Source organism: Arachis hypogaea, chromosome 12, assembly GCF_003086295.3.
Source record: "Arachis hypogaea cultivar Tifrunner chromosome 12, arahy.Tifrunner.gnm2.J5K5, whole genome shotgun sequence".
Taxonomy (NCBI): Eukaryota; Viridiplantae; Streptophyta; class Magnoliopsida; order Fabales; family Fabaceae; genus Arachis; species Arachis hypogaea.
Genome location: NC_092047.1, coordinates 85,908,208 through 85,927,133, shown reverse-complemented (window position 1 = coordinate 85,927,133; position 18,926 = coordinate 85,908,208). Strand labels below are relative to the sequence as shown.

At 38.4% G+C, this 18,926-nt stretch overlaps 2 non-coding genes across 2 annotated transcripts; both read right to left on the bottom strand.

Moving 5' to 3' along the window:
- Positions 1–9,411: 9,411 nt before the first annotated feature.
- On the bottom strand, positions 9,412–9,519 carry LOC112732055 (small nucleolar RNA R71). The gene has a single exon (XR_003167796.1). It is a non-coding gene; the product is annotated as a small nucleolar RNA R71 (small nucleolar RNA).
- Positions 9,520–17,987: 8,468 nt separating this feature from the next.
- On the bottom strand, positions 17,988–18,095 carry LOC112732150 (small nucleolar RNA R71). The gene has a single exon (XR_003167887.1). It is a non-coding gene; the product is annotated as a small nucleolar RNA R71 (small nucleolar RNA).
- Between the last annotated feature and the right edge of the window lie 831 nt (positions 18,096–18,926).

Below are 18,926 nucleotides of genomic sequence, written 5' to 3'. Positions count from 1 at the left end.
AGAACGATTTCACATGATCATTCCAAGTTGGACTCGGATACAGTTGCTAATGCTATAAGGCCATTGGTCGAGAACGACCCGTCCGTCAAGGTGAAATCTATAATTACGGAAGTCCAGTCAAGGTTCAATTATACCATCAGTTATCGAAAGGCTTGGTTGACAAAGCAGAAGTCCATAGCCAAAGTTTTTGGTGGTTGGGAGGATTCTTACTAAGCTTTGCCATGGTGGATCTCAGTCATGGTTCATAAGATGTCTGGTTCAATTGTCCAAATAGAAACATGACCCCTATATAACGGGAGTGAGGAGGCGGAGGGGGTCAGAATACTCCACCGCATTTTTTGGAGTTTCAATCAATGCATTAGAGCATTCAAGCATTGCAAGTCTTTAGTTCAGGTTGACGGCACACACCTATACGAAAAATACAAAGGTACACTTCTGGTTGCTATTGTACAAGATGAGAACTAGAACATTGTGCCCTTGGTGGAGGGGGGAGACAATTGATGCGTGGCACTTCTTTCTTAGGAATCTATGAATGCATGTTGTTAAAAGAGACGGTGTGGGTATGATCTCATACTAACATGAGTCAATTCGGGCAGTAGTAAATCTTTCCGAAGGTGACTGGTAACCTCTAAGAGCATAGTAGATATTTTGCATGAGGCACATCAGTAGCAACTTCTTAAGGGCATTCAAAGTCCCGCACTTACAAAAACTTTTTGTCAACATAGGGTATTCAAGGACGGTGGAGGAGTACAACATCAACTATAAGAGGTTGGAAGAGCGAGGCGAGGCATATGTCCGGTGGTGCGATGCCATTGGACTTACACATTGGGTATTGGCATTTGACAAGGGACATCGATGGGGCCATATGATGACGAACCTTGTCGAATGCATTAATTCAGTGCTAAAGAGTGCCCGAAACCTACCTGTGTTGGCGCTCATCCGAGCAACATATTATTGGTTAAATGAACTTTTTATGTGGAAGAGTGCCGAGACTCATAAATGCAAGCATGCTGGATTTACTTACTCTGTATTTACACAATAGCAGATAGAAGTAAATATGCAACATGCTGGGAATATAGTTGTGCACCAGTTTGATAGAGGAAATGAGGTGTTTAAGGTGCGCGAAATGACTAGCGAAAAGGTGTTGGTAGTTGATCTTGCGCGACGGACGTGTGACTGTGGGCACTTTCTAGCTACCACAGGGGGTGGCTGTGCATACCCAAACTGACGCATCACTCGGTTTACAGGGTGTCATTCGACACACTCGAATGACAATAACGGAGAAACCGAGTCACATACCTCAAGGTGTCCATGTAACTCGTCGGGTATGATCAATCTTTCGTACAGCTGCCACACAAACTGGCCCATATTATTAGAAAATTAGAACCCTATATTAATGTTTCGATACGGGAATGACACGAACCCTAAATATTTATCTCGTCCATGTAGTTTATTTCCTGCCTAAAAGTCACTGTGGTCTTCGATAACCACGCTGTGGTCCGTTCGGAATGACTCCACCTGAAACATAGTTCATTAAAAAAATTAAAAATGGTTACCGTCAATCAAATATGCTGGTTCAATATAATGCAGGACTAAAATAGGAACTGTTATCTCATGGCAACTGGTATCTCAGCCGGTGGAAGGGACCATTTCAGTACAGGCGCAATACACGGCAGTCGCTCCCATGCCCAAACAAACAACAGATTAATAGGGACATATATCTCCTTAGTATCATACCGTGATGCACGGCATAATGCCCTACAAAGATGCGTGAGACATGCTATATGGATCCGCTCAAAATCGCAAAGCAATAGTAGATACTTCGCATGGGCATATGCGGTTGACTTATCCGTGAATAGGGTCAAACCCAACAAACAGAAAATCTGACATCTGACATATCTCTTAATAAACTCCTCACTGTCCAATGACTCTCTGTCTCTAATACGATGAACCCAACCCAACTTTTATATAAGATTTCGAAGAACTACTGACAACTGGTTTGCAATTGAATATCGCGATACTCTGGCTCTGTTGGAAGTCGCTACTACTATCTGTCCAGCCACTCACAGGCTCTCCATCAATGGGTAGGCCAAATATATGAGCGACATCTTCCAGTGTCACAGTAACCTCACCCACCAACAATACAAATGTATAAGTTTCCGGTCTCCATCTTTCCACCAGAGCAGTTAATAAGGGGTAAAATCCTCTTATCACCCCAATCTTAGAAACGTGGTAGAATCCCGTTGAGCGTAAGTAATTTTTTACCATTGGATTCCACGTCTGCAACAGATCCAATTACAAATCATCAAATTCCTGTTAGGCTGGTTCAACAAAAATATATTTATTAGTTTAAATAAATAATAATTATTATAAATAAATATTTATTTATAATACAAATTGACATCAATATAAAAACATTTTCTTAATCAAGAAAATCTCTCTCTTCTCCACTACTCCACTACGCTGTTCTCTCTCCCCTCCATTCTCTCTTTTCTTCTTCATTATGAAAAAGAAGGTTGCTACTAGAAGAGGCACTGGCACCTATATACCTCCTTGCAACCCCTCCTCATTCAAAGCAATCTCAATCACACACTCACATACACATTCATTCTCACTCATCTTCATCTCAGTCACCTTAACAGACGGAATCCATGGCAATAAAGACCATTCATCCTAGGGCTTCCTCAACACAGAAGGAGGCCGAGTTATCTCGGGCTAATAAGGGAGGAAAAGGAAAGGGTCCCATGCATGAAGAAGATCATCCACCATCTCCACCTCCTCGCTCTACCCCTCATCCTTCAGGACGATTTGCCCCTTCTAGCCATCCCTCCAAGGCCTCTAGAAGGCCATTTCTCAAACCTTCCAGGGGACCTCCTAACATTGATTCTCTTGACTACAAAACCAAATTGGTAAACCTTCTCATTCTCATTATGATTCTCTCTGCTTTTCTTCCTGTATGGATTATGAGTTTCACAAACAAGTACTGTCAAAACGTTCTCTATGATCTACTTTAGTTGTTGACCTTAAGGCTCTGACTGAAAAAGGAATTGATTTTAAAGTTAACTTTGATCTTTTGAAATGGAAAAACATCTTCAATATTCGAAAACCAGTATATCCGAATTTGGTCAGAGAATTTTATACCAACTTGCTTTTTCATGAGGGAGAAATCCACTCTTATGTCAAGGGTTGTCAAATTGTTGTGAATAAGGAAATCATTAGTGATGTACTTGGTTATGAAGACATCGGAGTGAGAGCCTACATGTCTGGAAAATGAGATGACCATCTAGGTATCTCTCATTAGGATGCCTTGGCTAGCATTTATGAAAATTTTTCACTTATGGATGGTATGATTTCCACCCATAAGGCTCTAGGTCCTGTTAGAGCCCAACTCTACCGAATCATCACTCATATTATTCTTCTCCAAAGTGGATCATACCAGCGAGTTACCATCTGTGATATTTTGGTGCTGTATGCCACTCTGAATCTTGCTCATATTTCATTTGCTTACCTCATGATTCGTCACATGCTAGACTGTGTTAGAAGTGAGAAAAATATTTCTCTACCTTATGAAATATTTCTGACTTGCATATTTGAATCTTTTTCAATTGATCTAAGTAATGAGTCTGTCGAAAACAAAGTTTCATCTCTAAAGGGCGGTGGTGCAATGAAACAAGCCAAAGGAAAGTACACCAAGACCACTAAGGATCAAGTTTTGGATGAAAGTGAAGATGAAAGCCTTTCCTCACCTTCAGTGGCTGGTACTTCTGATTCCCACAAGTACTTGATTACTGGGGTTGTCAAAGATGTCCTCCAAGAGTTTGTGTCTATGACCAAACAGATGGTCTAATCAAGCAAACAAATTCGAAAGATTACAATTCAAACTGAAAAATCTTTGATGAAATCCCATGACCGAATTAAGGTACTTTTAAAGCACCTTGATTCACTTGATGAGGATCAGGTAATGTCCGAGAAAGAGGAAGACATCTTGGAGACTGAAGAAGAGGAATCTGATGCTTAGTCTTGTCCCCTGTTGCCCTTGGAAGTTTGATACTTAGTTGTTTCTGAATTCTGAACTCTATTTTGATGGCACTGTGTTTCTTGGTACTTTGGATACTGCTTTAAATACTACTTTATGGATGACTGTAATAGGATTATCTCATTAACTTTGTTAGTAATAGCTTGTTTAACTTGCTGTTTTGGATTGTTTAGAGACATTCTTTCTGCAGGTTTCCTCCTTGATAACAAAAGAGGGAGAAAATAAGCTAAAAAATGGGCTATTGCTAAAAATAGCTACCTCTATTTTAAATTTTTGAACATGAGAAAAGAAACAAAGAAAAATGAATTAAAAATGGGTTACTAAAAATATTTGCCTCTACTTTGAATTTGTGAAACTCATGTTTTTGTTTGATGGAAAGTTTTTATCTCATGACTGCCTATGTTCTATTTTGAATGGCTGCCTCTGTTTTGGAAAGATGAGAAATCACATTTAAATGCTTTTGTCTTGTTCTTTGATATCTAAATTCTAAGAATATTAGCTTTAATCTGTGATTACTCTGTGTTTGATAAGGCTGATTAATGATCTTGTGAAAAACCTTGCAAAAACTAAACAGGATGTGGTGTTTTAGAATTGTTTGCAAATATATTGGTTACTTGGAATTGTTTCCACAGGTTGTTAAAAGCAAACATTTAAAAAGATCTTAGTGATCAAAGAAAAGGGGGAGTTTCATATTAAATAAATCATCAAAGGGAAGTTTCTTACCCTCAACTTCTCTCAATTCATTCTTTAATAATGTTTTTCATTAAGGGAGAAATTTTTGAATTTGGAAAACTAAAACTTAATTAAAGTGATGACCAAACATTATTGACTTATTATCAAATTGGTTATATGATTGTTTTTGTGTAATGTGCAGAAATTAATTTTCTTTTTTTATTCTCTTTTATACTGTGGCCAATCCTGAAGTTGGTTCTATACATGTGACCAGCTATCAGGAAAAGAATCGCAATAGCTAAATGATGGTGCACAATATCAGTCAGCCATAAGCTTTGCGTTTGTAGTACGTGTGTCGCCCAGGGCATAAGGGGCATGATGACTTGACGTCATCCTCACCTTCCTCCGGCTTATCACTACAATAGAAAAGAGAATAAAAAATAAGAGGGATATTCAATTTATATAAAACAGTTTCCCTTTTCTTTTTTAACCATATTTGCTTCTCCTGATGGTTGCTCAAGTAACAAAAATGTTGTATTTTCTGGTACCTCATTATGGATTGTATTAGTTTTTTTAGTGGGTATTCTTAATTCTATCATCTTTTGAAGCTATATCCCGATTCAAGATAAATTCATGAGGAAGTGGAATCTCCTTTGGATCTACTCCAGCATTTAAAAATTGGTTTCTTTCATAACAATTTCTATTAGAAATGAATTTTCTAGCATTTGACTCCGTACCACTGAAAAGTTGAATACGACAATACCCGAAGATTCACAAGTAGCTGAATATTTATTCCAAAAGGGCTTATTTGATTCAATCGTACCGCATAATCCTTTAAAAGGGGTTTTAAGTGAGTTATTTCAGCTCCATGCTTTCTTCCCTTTGTGAAAAAATTAGCAGAGTTTAAAAGATTTTTTTTTTCTTTTTCCAAATAAAAAAATGAAAAAGTGTATTATTGAAACAAGCCCAGTAAGAAAGCCCATAAACACAAACACATTGGCCAACACAAATTTTAACCATACCATTCACTCAAATCTTGATCCAAAAAGGATGGACAACTGAACCATAAGAAAGAAAGAAATCAAACCTAGCCCAAATAAAGATCCAAGTCCAAGTCGGTGATCACTCTCAAACTCGTTACTAACCGGATAAATAAAATTCAATTCATTTGAATCCCTTATTCACTTCCACCAAACACAATCTCTCTCTTCTCTCTTTTCTTTTCCTTCCAGATGAGCGGATAATTTATACGCTTTTTGGCATTGTTTTTAGTATGCTTTTAGTATATTTTAATTAGTTTTTATTATATTTTTATTAGTTTTTATTTAAAAATCATATTTCTGGACTTTACTATAAGTTTATGTGTTTTTCTGTGATTTCAGGTATTTTCTGGCTGAAATTGAAGGACCTGAGCAAGAATCTGATTCAGAGGCTGAAAAAGGACTGCAGATGCTATTGGATTCTGACCTCCCTGCACTCAAAGTGGATTTTCTGGAGCTACAGAAGCCCAATTGGTGCGCTCTCAATTGCGTTGGAAAGTAGACATTCTGGGATTTCCATCAATATATAATAATCCATACTTTATCCGATATTTGATGGCCTAAACAGGCGTTCCAAGTCAGCTCAAGAATTCTGGCGTTTAACTCCAAAACTGGCACAAAAGTTGGAGTTAAACGCCCAAACTGGCACAAAAGCTGGCGTTTAACTCCAAGAAAAGTCTCTACACATGGAAGCTTCAATGCTCAGCCCAAGCACACACCAAGTGGGTCAGGAAGAAGATTTCTGCATTAATTACTGATTTCTGTAAACCCTAGGCTACTAGTTCTCTATAAATAGGACCTTTTGCTATTGTATTTTCACACTTGATATTTTTTGGATCTTTGATAAGTCTTATGCTATCTTAGACATGTTTGGGGGCTGGCCTCACGGCCATGCCTGAACCTTGTTCTTATGTATTTTCAACGGTGGAGTTTTTACACACCATAGATTAAGGTGTGGAGCTCTGCTGTTCTTCATGAATTAATACAAAGTACTATTGTTTTTCTATTCAACTCAAGTCTATTTCTTCTCCAAGATATTCATTCGTTCTTCAACTTGATGAATGTGATGATCCGTGACATTCATCATCATTCTCACCTATGAACATGTGCCTGACAACCACCTCTGTTCTACTAGCAATGGCTTGAATGCGTATCTCTTGGGTTTCTGATCTAAGATTGGAACCTTCGTGGTATAGGCTAGAATTATTGGCGGCCATTCCTGAGATCTGAAACGTCTAAACCTTGTCTGTGGTATTCTGAGTAGGATCTGGGAAGGGATGATTGTGACGAGCTTCAAACTCGCGATTGTGGGGCGTGTGACAGACGCAAAAGGATCAATGGATCCTATTCCGACATGATCGAGAACCGACAGCTGATTAGCCGATGTTGTGACAGAGCATCAGGACCATTTTTACTGAGAGGACGGGATGTAGCCATTGACAACGGTGATGTCCAACATAAAGCTTGCCATGGAAAGGAGTATGAATGATTGGAAGAAGGCAATAGGAAAGCAGAGGTTCAAGGGGAACAAAGCATCTTCATACGCTTATCTGAAATCCACCAATGAATTACATAAGTATCTCTATCTTTATTTTATGTTTTATTCATCTTTTAATTATCAATCCTCCATCACCATTTGAATCTGCCTGACTGAGATTTACAAGATGACCATAGCTTGCTTCAAGCCGACAATCTCCGTGGGATCGACCCTTACTCACGTACGGTTTATTACTTGGACGACCCAGTGCACTTGCTGGTTAGTTGTGTGGAATTGTGACAAAGTGTGATTCACGTTTGAGAGCACCAAGTCTTTGGCGCCATTGTTGATGATCACAATTTCGTGCACCAAGTTTTTGGCGCCGTTACCGGGGATTGTTCGAGTTTGGACAACTGACGGTTCATCTTGTTGCTTAGATTAGGTACTTTTCAGAATTTTTAAGAATGAATTCTAGAGTTTCAAGGTGATGTTCTTATCATCACAAAAGCTGATTGATTCTCATCAATTTAGCTATTGAATGTAATGTCCTACTGAAACTTGGCCAAACATGTCTAATCATTTTAGACTGAAGCTTTAGACTAACATTGCATGATTCCTGGAATCCTTATTAAAAGTTTTGATTCTCTTTATTTTCTTTTCTATATAATTTTCGTAAAAAATACAAAAAAATTTTAAAATCATAAAACCAAAAATATAATTTTCGTAAAAAATTCAAAAAAATTTCAAAATTGTGTCTTTTCAAGCTAATAATATAGAGAATTGAAGATTCAGAACATTCAGCAGAGGAATCAAACAGAAAAAGTTGGGCGTTCAAAACGCCCAGTGAAGAAGGAAAACTGGTGTTTAAACGCCAGCCAGGGTACCTGGCTGGGCGTTTAACGCCCAAAAAGGTAGAGATTTGGGCGTTAAACGCCAGAATGGGCACCATTCTGGGCGTTTAACGCCAGGATGACACTAGAGGGAAGATTTTGTTTTTAATTCACATTTTTTTCAAGTTTTCATAATTTTTCAAAATCAAATCTTTTTCAAATCATATCTTTTCAATCATATCTCTTTCAAAATCAATTTCTTTCCATTTTATATTTATTTTTACTATTTTCAAAAATCCTTGCTTCAATTCAAGATTTACTTTAAAAATTTTTAAGTTGTTACTTGCCTATTAAGAAAGGATCAAATTTTAAATTTTAGAATCATATCTTCTAATTTCTTGTTAGTCAAGTAATCAACTTTAGTTTCAAAACTTTCTCTTTTTAATTTGATTTTCTTATCTTTTCAATCATATCTTTTTAATTTCTGATTTCAAAATCTTTTTCAAAAAAATCACTTGATTTCTTTCCCAATCTTAGTTTTCGAAAATCATCAATCAAATTTTCAAAATTTCTTTTAATTATTTCAAAATCTTTTGCTTTAATTTTCGAAAATTCTTCCCCTCTTCTCACATCCTTCTATTTAAAGGACTAAGACTCCTCATCAAGGTGCAATTCGAACTCTGTCCCTCTGGATAAGTTTGAATTCCCTCTTCTCCACCTCCTCCTTCTATTCTTCTTTTCCTCTGACACCTTAAGGAATCTCTATACTGTGACATAGAGGATTCCCTACTTTCTTGTTCTCTTCTCTTTCATATGAGCAGGAGCAAAGATAAAGGCATACTTGTTCAAGCTGATCCTGAACCTGAAAGGACCTTGAAGAGAAACCTAAGAGAAACTAAAGAACAATTCTCTTTAGAGGGCCTAACAGAACTCTTCAAAGAAGAAGAAACCATGGCAGCCGAAAACAACAACAATGCCAACAATACAAGGAAGGTGCTTGGTGACTTTACTGCACCTACTCCTGATTTTTATGGGAGAAGCATCTCAATCCCTGCCATTGGAGCAAACAACTTTGAGCTTAAGCCTCAATTAGTTTCTCTAATGCAACAGAATTGCAAGTTTCATGGACTTCCATTGGAAGATCCTCATCAGTTCTTAGCTGAGTTCTTGCAAATCTGTGACACTGTCAAGACCAATGGGGTTGACCCTGAAGTCTACAGACTTATGCTTTTTCCTTTTGCTGTAAGAGACAGAGCTAGAACATGGTTGGATTCACAACCTAAAGAAAGCCTGAACTCTTAGGAAAAGCTAGTTAATGCCTTCTTGGCAAAGTTCTTTCCACCTCAAAAATTGAGCAAGCTTAGAGTGGAAGTCCAAACCTTCAGACAGAAGGATGGTGAGTCCCTCTATGAAGCTTGGGAGAGATACAAGCAATTGATCAGAAGGTGCCCTTCTGACATGCTTTCAGAATAGAGCATCATAGGAATCTTCTATGATGGTCTATCTGAACTATCCAAGATGTCATTGGATAGCTCTGCTGGAGGATCTCTTCATCAGAAGAAGACGCCTGCAGAAGCCCGGGAACTCATTGAAATGGTTGCAAATAACCAATTCATGTACACCTCTGAAAGGAATCCTGTGAATAATGGGTCAACTCAGAAGAAAGGAGTTCTTGAGATTGATACTCTGAATGCCATGTTGGCTTAGAATAAAATATTGACCCAACAAGTCAATATGATTTCTCAGAGTCTGTCTGAAATGTAAGCAGCAACAGGCAGTACTAAAGAAGCTTCCTCTGAAGAAGAAGCTTATGATCCTGAGAACCCAGCAATGGAAGAGGTAAATTACATGGGAGAACCCTATGGAAACACCTATAATCCTTCATGGAGAAATCATCCAAATCTCTTATGGAATGATCAACAGAGACCTCAACAAAGTTTCAACAACAATAATGTTGGAAGAAACAGGTTTAATAATAGCAAGCCTTTTCCATCATCTTCTTAGCAATAGACAGAGAATTCTAAGCAAAGCCACTCTGACTTACCAACCATAGTCTCTGATCTAATCAAGACCACTCAAAGTTTCATGACTGAAACAAGGTCCTCCATTATAAATTTGGAGGCACAAGTCGGTCAGCTGAGTAAGAAAATTACTGAACTCCCTCCTAGCACTCTCCCAAGCAACACATAAGAGAATCCAAAAAGAGAGTGCAAGGCAATAACCACAACCCACACGGCCGAACCTGGAGAGGAGAAAGAGGTAATGATCTCCACTAAGGAAGACTTCAATGGACGTCCACTGACCTCCATGGAGTTCCCTAAAGAGGAACCATGGGAATCTGAGGCTCAGACTGAGACCATAGAGATTCCATTAAATTTACTTTTGCCATTCATGAGCTCTGATGAGTATTCTTCCTCTGAAGAGGATGAAGATGTTACTGAAGAGCAAGTTGCTAAGTACCTTGGAGCAATCATGAAGCTAAATGCCAAGTTGTTTGGTAATGAGACTTGGGAGGATGAACCTCCATTGCTCATCAAAGAACTGGATGACTTGACTAGGCAGAGATTACCTCAAAAGAGACAGGACCCTAGAAAGTTCTCAATCCCTTGTACCATAGGTACCATGACCTTTGAGAAGACTCTGTGTGACCTAGAGTCAAGCATAAACCTTATGCCTCTCTCTGTAATGGAGAAGCTAGGGATCATTGAGGTACAAGCTGCAAGAATCTCACTAGAGATGGCAGACAATTCAAAGAAACAGGCTTATAGACTTGTAGAGGATGTCTTGGTGAAGGTTGAAGACCATTACATCCCTGCTGATTTCATAGTCCTAGAGACTGGGAAGTGTATGGATGAATCCATCATCCTTGGCAGACCCTTCCTAGCCACAGCAAAAGCTGTGATTGATGTTGACAGAGGAGAATTGATCATTCAAGTGAATGGAGACTCCCTTGTGTTAAAAGCTCAAGGATATCCCTCTATCACCATGGAAAGGAAGCACGAAGAGCTTCTCTCAATACAGAGTCAATCAGAGCCCCCCACAGTCAAACTCTAAGTTTGGTGTTGGGAGACCACAACTAAACTTTAAGTTTGGTGTTGAACCCCCACATTCAAACTCTAAGTTTGGTGTTGGGAGGTTTCAACATTGCTCTGAACATCTGTGAGGCTCCATGAGAGCCACTGTCAAGCTATTGACATTAAAGAAACGCTTGTTGGGAGGCAACCCAATTTTTACTTATCTATGTTAAATTTCTATTTTCCTTTGTTATTTTATGTTTTCTGTAGGTTGATGATCATGTGAAGTCACAAAAACAATTGAAAAAGCAAAAATAAAGTGAAAACAGAATGAAAAATAGAACACCCTAGAGGAAACAGTTACTGGCTTTTAAACGCCAGTAAAGGTAGCAGAATAGGCGTTAAACGCCCAGTCTGGCACCATTCTGGGCGTTTAACGCCAGAAAAGGGCACCAGACTAGCGTTTAACGCCAGGAATGGGCAAGAAGCTAGCGTTAAACGCCAAAAATGGGCAGCAGCGTGGCGTTTAACGCCAGAATTGGCAGCAAGGGGCGTTTTGCACGCCACATGGTGCAGGGATGAAAAATTCTTGACACCTCAGGATCTGTGGACCCCACAGGATCCCTACCTACCCCACCACTCTCTTTCTTCTTCACCCATTTACCAATCACCTCAATACCTCTTTCCCAAAAACCCCTCACCTATCAAATCCCACCATTCTCTTCACCACTCACATCTATCCTTCATAAAACTCCCCCTACCTCACCATCCAAATTCAAACCACTTTCCCTCCCAAACCCACCCATAATGGCCGAAACACAAAACCCACTCCATCTCCTCTATTTCTTCTTCTTCTACTATCTTCTTTCTTCTTTTGCTCGAGGACGAGCAACCTTCTAAGTTTGGTGTGGTAAAAGCTAAAGCTTTTTGTTTTTCCATAACCATTTATGGCACCAAAGACCGGAGAAACCTCTAGAAAGAGGAAAGGGAAGGCAAAAGCTTCCACCTTCGAGTCATGGGAGATGAAGAGATTCCTCTTAAAGGTGCATCAAGACCACTTCTATGAAGTTGTGGCCAAGAAGAAGGTGATCCCCGAGGTCCCTTTTAAGCTCAAAAAGGGCGAATATCTGGAGATCCGATATGAGATCCGAAGAAGAGGTTGGGAAGTTCTCACCAACCCTATTCAACAAGTCGGAATCTTAATGGTTCAAGAGTTCTATGCCAATGCATGGATCACCAAGAACCATGATCAAAGTGTGAACCGGGACCCCAAGAAATGGCTTACAATGGTTCGAGGGAAATACTTAGACTTTAGTCTGGAAAATGTAAGGTTGGCATTCAACTTGCCTATGATGCAAGGAGATGCACACTCCTACACTAGAAGGGTCAATTTTGATCAAAGTTTGGACCAAGTCCTCATGGACATATGTGAAGAGGGCGCTCAATGGAAGAGAGATTCAAGAGGGAAGATGGTTCAACTAAGAAAGCATGACCCCAAGCCCGTGGCTAGGGGATGGTTGGAGTTCATCCAACGCTCAATCATTCCCACTAGCAACCGGTCCGAAGCTACTATAGACCGGGCTATCATGATACATAGCATCATGATTGGAGAGGAAGTGGAAGTTCATGAGGTTATATCCCAAGAACTCTACAAGGTGGCGGACAAGTCCTCTCCTTTGGCAAGGTTAGCCTTCCCTCATCTCATTTGTCACCTTTGCAATTCGGTTGGAATTGACATAGAGGGAGACATTCTCATTGATGAGGACAAACCCATCACTAAGAAAAGGATGGAGCACACAAGAGATCCCACTCATGAACAAGAGCATGAGGAAATTCCTCATCATGAAATCCTTGAGATGCCTCAAGGGATGCATCTTCCTCCACAAAACTATTGGGAGCAAATCAACACCTTCCTAGGAGAATTAAGTTCCAACATGGGACAACTAAGGGTGGAGCACCAAGAGCATTTCATCCTCCTCCATAAAATTAGAGAAGATCAAAGAATCATGAGAGAGGAGCAACAAAGGCAAGGAAGAGACATTGAGGAGCTCAAGCACTCCATAAGATCTTCAAGAGGAAGAACAAGCCGCCATCACTAAGGTGGACACGTTCTTTAACTTCCTTGTTCTTTATTTTCCTGTTTTTCGAAAATTATGCTTTATGTTTATCTATGTTTGTGTCTTTATTACATGATCATTAGTGTCTATGCCTTAAAGCTATGAAAATGAATCCATCACCTTTCTTAAATGAAAAAATGTTTTTAATTGAAAAAGAAAAAGAAGTGCATGAATTTCAAATTTTAAAACAGTTTAATTATTTTGACGTGGTGGCAATACTATTGTTTTTCTGAATGAATGCTTGAACAGTACATATTTTTGAATTTGATTGTTTATGAATGTTAAAATTGTTGGCTCTTGAAAGAATGAAAGGAAAAGGAGAAATGTTATTTGATGATCTGAAAAATCATAAAATTGATTCTTGAAGCAAGAAAAAGCAGTGAAAAGCTTGCAAAAAAAAAAAAGAGGAAGGAAAAGCAAGCAGAAAAAGCCAATACCCCTTTAAACCAAAAGGCAAAGGTGATAAAAAGGATCCAAGGCTTTGAGCATCAGTGGATAGGAGGGCCCACAGGAATAAAATCCTGGCTTAAGCGGCTAAACCAAGCTGTCCCTAACCATGTGCTTGTGGCGTGAAGGTGTCAAGTGAAAACTTGAGACTGAGCGGTTGAAGTCGAGGTCCAAAGCAAAAAGAAGAGTGTGCTTAAGAACCCTGGACACCTCTAATTGGGGACTCTAGTAAAGCTGATTCACAATCTGAAAAGGTTCACCCAGTTATGTGTCTGTGGCATTTATGTATCCGGTGGTAATACTGGAAAACAAAGTGCTTAGGGCCACGGCCAAGACTCTTAAAGTAGCTGTGTTCAAGAATCAACATACTTAACTAGGAGAATTAATAACACTATCTGGATTCTGAGTTCTTATAGATGCCAATTATTCTGAACTTCAAAGTATAAAGTGAGATGCCAAAACTGTTCAGAAGCAAAAAGCTAAAAGCCTCGCTCATCTAATTAATACTGATCTTCATAGATGTTTTTGGAATTCATTGTATATTCTCTTCTTTTTATCCTATTTGATTTTTAGTTGCTTGGGGACAAGCAACAATTTAAGTTTGGTGTTGTGATGAGCGGATAATTTATACGCTTTTTGGCATTGTTTTTAGTATATTTTAATTAGTTTTTATTATATTTTTATTAGTTTTTATTTGAAAATTATATTTCTGGACTTTACTATGAGTTTGTGTGTTTTTCTGTGATTTCAAGTATTTTCTGGCAGAAATTGAGGGACCTGAGCAAAAATCTGATTCAGAGGCTGAAAAAGGACTGCAGATGCTGTTGGATTCTGACCTCCCTACACTCAAAGTGAATTTTTTGGAGCTAACAAAGCCCAATTGGTGCGCTCTAAATTTCGTTAGAAAATAGACATTCTGGGCTTTCCAGCAATATATAATAGTCCATACTTTGCCCGAGATTTGATGGCCCAAACAGGCGTTTCAAGTCAGCTCAAGAATTCTGGCGTTTAACTCCAAAACTGGCACAAAAGTTGGAGTTAAACGCCCAAACTGGCACAAAAGCTGGCGTTTAACTCCAAAAAAAGTCTCTACACATGGAAGCTTCAATGCTCAGCCCAATCACACACCAAGTGGGTCCGTAAGAAGATTTCTGCATTAATTACTGATTTCTGTAAACCCTAGGCTACTAGTTCTCTATAAATAGGACCTTTTGCTATTGTATTTTCACACTTGATATTTTTTGGATCTTTGATAAGTCTTATGCTATCTTAGACACGTTTGGGGGCTGGCCTCAAAGCCATGCCTGGACCTTGTTCTTATGTATTTTCAACGGTGGAGTTTCCACACACCATAGATTAAGGTGTGGAGTTCTGCTGTTCTTCATGAATTAATACAAAGTACTATTATTTTTCTATTCAACTCAAGTCTATTTCTTCTCCAAGATATTCATTCCTTCTTCAACTTGATGAATGTGATGATCCGTGACACTCATCATCATTCTCACATATGAATATGTGCCTGACAACCACCTCTGTTCTACTAGCAATGGCTTGAATGCGTATCTCTTGGGTTTCTGATCTAAGATTGGAACCTTCGTGGTATAGGCTAGAATTATTGGTGGCCATTCCTGAGATCTAGAACGTCTAAACCTTGTCTATGGTATTCTGAGTAGGATCTGGGAAGGGATGATTGTGACGAGCTTCAAACTCGCGATTGTGGGGCGTGTGACAGACGCAAAAGGATCAATGGATCCTATTCCGACATGATCGAGAACCGACAGCTGATTAGCCGATGTTGTGACAGAGCATCAGGACCATTTTCACTGAGAGGACGGGATGTAGCCATTGACAACGGTGATGCCCAACATAAAGCTTGCCATGGAAAGGAGTATGAATGATTGGAAGAAGGCAATAGGAAAGTAGAGGTTCAAGGGGAACAAAGCATCTTCATACGCTTATCTGAAATCCACCAATGAATTACATAAGTATCTCTATCTTTATTTTATGTTTTATTCATCTTTTAATTATCAATCCTCCATCACCATTTGAATCTGCCTGACTGAGATTTACAAGATGACCATAGCTTGCTTCAAGCCGACAATCTCCGTGGGATCGACCCTTACTCACGTAAGGTTTATTACTTGGACGACCCAGTGCACTTGCTGGTTAGTTGTGCGGAATTGTGACAAAGTGTGATTCACGTTTGAGAGCACCAAGTCTTTGGCGCCATTGTTGATGATCACAATTTTGTGCACCAAGTTTTTGGCTCCGTTGCCGGGGGTTGTTCGAGTTTGGACAATTGACGGTTCATCTTGTTGCTTAGATTAGGTACTTTTCAGAATTTTTAAGAATGAATTCTAGAGTTTCAAGGTGATGTTCTTATCATCAAAAAAGCTGATTAATTCTCATCAATTTAGCTATTGAATGTAATGTCCTGCTGAAGCTTGGCCAAACATGTCTAATCTTTTTAAACTGAAGCTTTAGACTAACATTGCATGATTCCTGGAATTCTTATTAAAAGTTTTGATTCTCTTTATTTTCTTTTCTATATAATTTTAGAAAAAAATACAAAAAAATTTTAAAATCATAAAACCAAAAATATTTTATGTTTCTTGTTTGAGTCTATTGTCTAATTTTAAGTTTGGTGTCAATTGCATGTCTTTATCCTTCTAATTTTCGAAAATTTATACATATTGTTCTTCATTGATCTTCAAGTTGTTCTTGATGATTTCATTGCTTTGATCTTCAAATTCTCTTGTTTTGTGTGTTTTGTTGTTTCTCATATGCATTCTCAATTTGTTAGTGTCTCTTATATGAAAATATTTAAGTTTGGTGTCTTGCATGCATTGTTTATTTGATCTTAGTTGAAATTTTTATTGTTTCTCATCATTAAAAAATTCAAAAATATTTTCAAAATTGTGTCTTTTCAAGCTAATAATACAGTGAATTGAAGATTCAGAACATTCAACAGAGGAATCAAACAGAAAAATCTGGGCGTTCAAAACGCCAAGTGAAGAAGGAAAACTGGCGTTTAAACGCCAGCCAGGGTACCTGACTGGGAGTTTAACACCCAAAAAGGTAGAGATTTGGGCGTTAAACGCCAGAATGGGCACCATTCTGGGCGTTTAACGCCAGGATGACACTAGAGGAAATATTTTGTTTTTAATTCACATTTTTTTCAAGTTTTCATAATTTTTCAAAATCAAATCTTTTTCAAATCATATCTTTTCAATCATATCTCTTTCAAAATCAATTTCTTTCCATTTTATATTTATTTTTACTATTTTCAAAAATCCTTGCTTCAATTCAAGATTTACTTTAAAAATTTTCAAGTTGTTACTTGCCTATTAAGAAAGGATCAAATTTTAAATTTTAGAATCATATCTTCTAATTTCTTATTAGTCAAGTAATCAACTTTAGTTTCAAAACTTTCTCTTTTTAATTTGATTTTCTTATCTTTTCAATCATATCTTTTTAATTTCTGATTTCAAAATCTTTTTAAAAAAAAATCACTTGATTTATTTTCCAATCTTAGTTTTCGAAAATCATCAATCAAATTTTCAAAATTTCTTTTAATTATTTCAAAATCTTTTGCTTTAATTTTCGAAAATTCTTCCCCTCTTCTCACATCCTTCTATTTAAAGGACTAAGACTCCTCATTAAGGTGCAATTCGAACTCTGTCCCTCTTGATAAGTTCGAATTCCCTCTTCTCCACCTCCTCCTTCTATTCTTCTTTTCCTTTGACACCTCAAGGAATCTCTATATTGTGACATAGAGGATTCTCTACTTTCTTGTTCTCTTCTCTTTCATATGAGCAGGAGCAAAGATAAAGGCATACTTGTTCAAGCTGATCCTGAACCTGAAAGGACCTTGAAGAGAAAGCTAAGAGAAGCTAAAGAACAATTCTCTTTAGAGGGCCTAACAGAACTCTTCAAAGAAGAAGAAACCATGGCAGCCGAAAACAACAACAATGCCAACAATACAAGGAAGGTGCTTGGTGACTTTACTGCACCTACTCCTGATTTTTATGAGAGAAGCATCTCAATCCCTGCCATTGGAGCAAACAACTTTGAGCTTAAGCCTCAATTAGTTTCTCTAATGCAACAGAATTGCAAGTTTCATGGACTTTCATTGGAAGATCCTCATCAGTTCTTAGCTGAGTTCTTGCAAATCTGTGACACTGTCAAGACCAATGGGGTTGACCCTGAAGTCTATAGACTTATGCTTTTTCCTTTTGCTGTAAGAGACAGAGCTAGAACATGGTTGGATTCACAACCTAAAGAAAGCCTGAACTCTTAGGAAAAGCTAGTTAATGCCTTCTTGGCAAAGTTCTTTCCACCTCAAAAATTGAGCAAGCTTAGAGTGGAAGTCCAAACCTTCAGACAGAATGATGGTGAGTCCCTCTATGAAGCTTGGGAGAGATACAAGCAATTGATCAGAAGGTGCCCTTCTGACATGCTTTCAGAATAGAGCATCATAGGAATCTTCTATGATGGTCTGTCTGAACTATCCAAGATGTCATTGGATAGCTCTGCTGGAGGATCTCTTCATCTGAAGAAGACGCCTGCAGAAGCCCAGGAACTCATTGGAATGGTTGCAAATAACCAATTCATGTACACCTCTGAAAGGAATCCTGTGAATAATGGGTCAACTCAAAAGAAAGGAGTTCTTGAGATTGATACTCTGAATGCCATGCTGGCTCAGAATAAAATATTGACCCAACAAGTCAATATGATTTTTCAGAGTCTGTCTGAAATGCAAGCAGCAACAGGCAGTACTAAAGAAGCTTCCTCTGAAGAAGAAGCTTATGATCCTGAGAACCCAGCAATGGAAGAGGTAAATTACATGGGAGAACCCTATGGAAACACCTATAATCCTTCATGGAGAAATCATCCAAATCTCTTATGGAATGATCAACAGAGACCTCAACAAAGTTTCAACAACAATAATGGTGGAAGAAACAGGTTTAGTAATAGCAAGCCTTTTCCATCATCTTCTCAGCAATAGACAGAGAATTCTAAGCAAAGCTACTCTGACTTACCAACCATAGTCTCTGATCTAATCAAGACCACTCAAAGTTTCATGACTGAAACAAGGTCCTCCATTAGAAATTTGAAGGCACAAGTCGGTCAGCTGAGTAAGAAAATTACTGAACTCCCTCCTAGCACTCTCCCAAGCAACACATAAGAGAATCCAAAAAGAGAGTGCAAGGCAATAACCACAACCCACACGGCCGAACCTGGAGAGGAGAAAGAGGTAATGATCTCCACTAAGGAAGACCTCAATGGACGT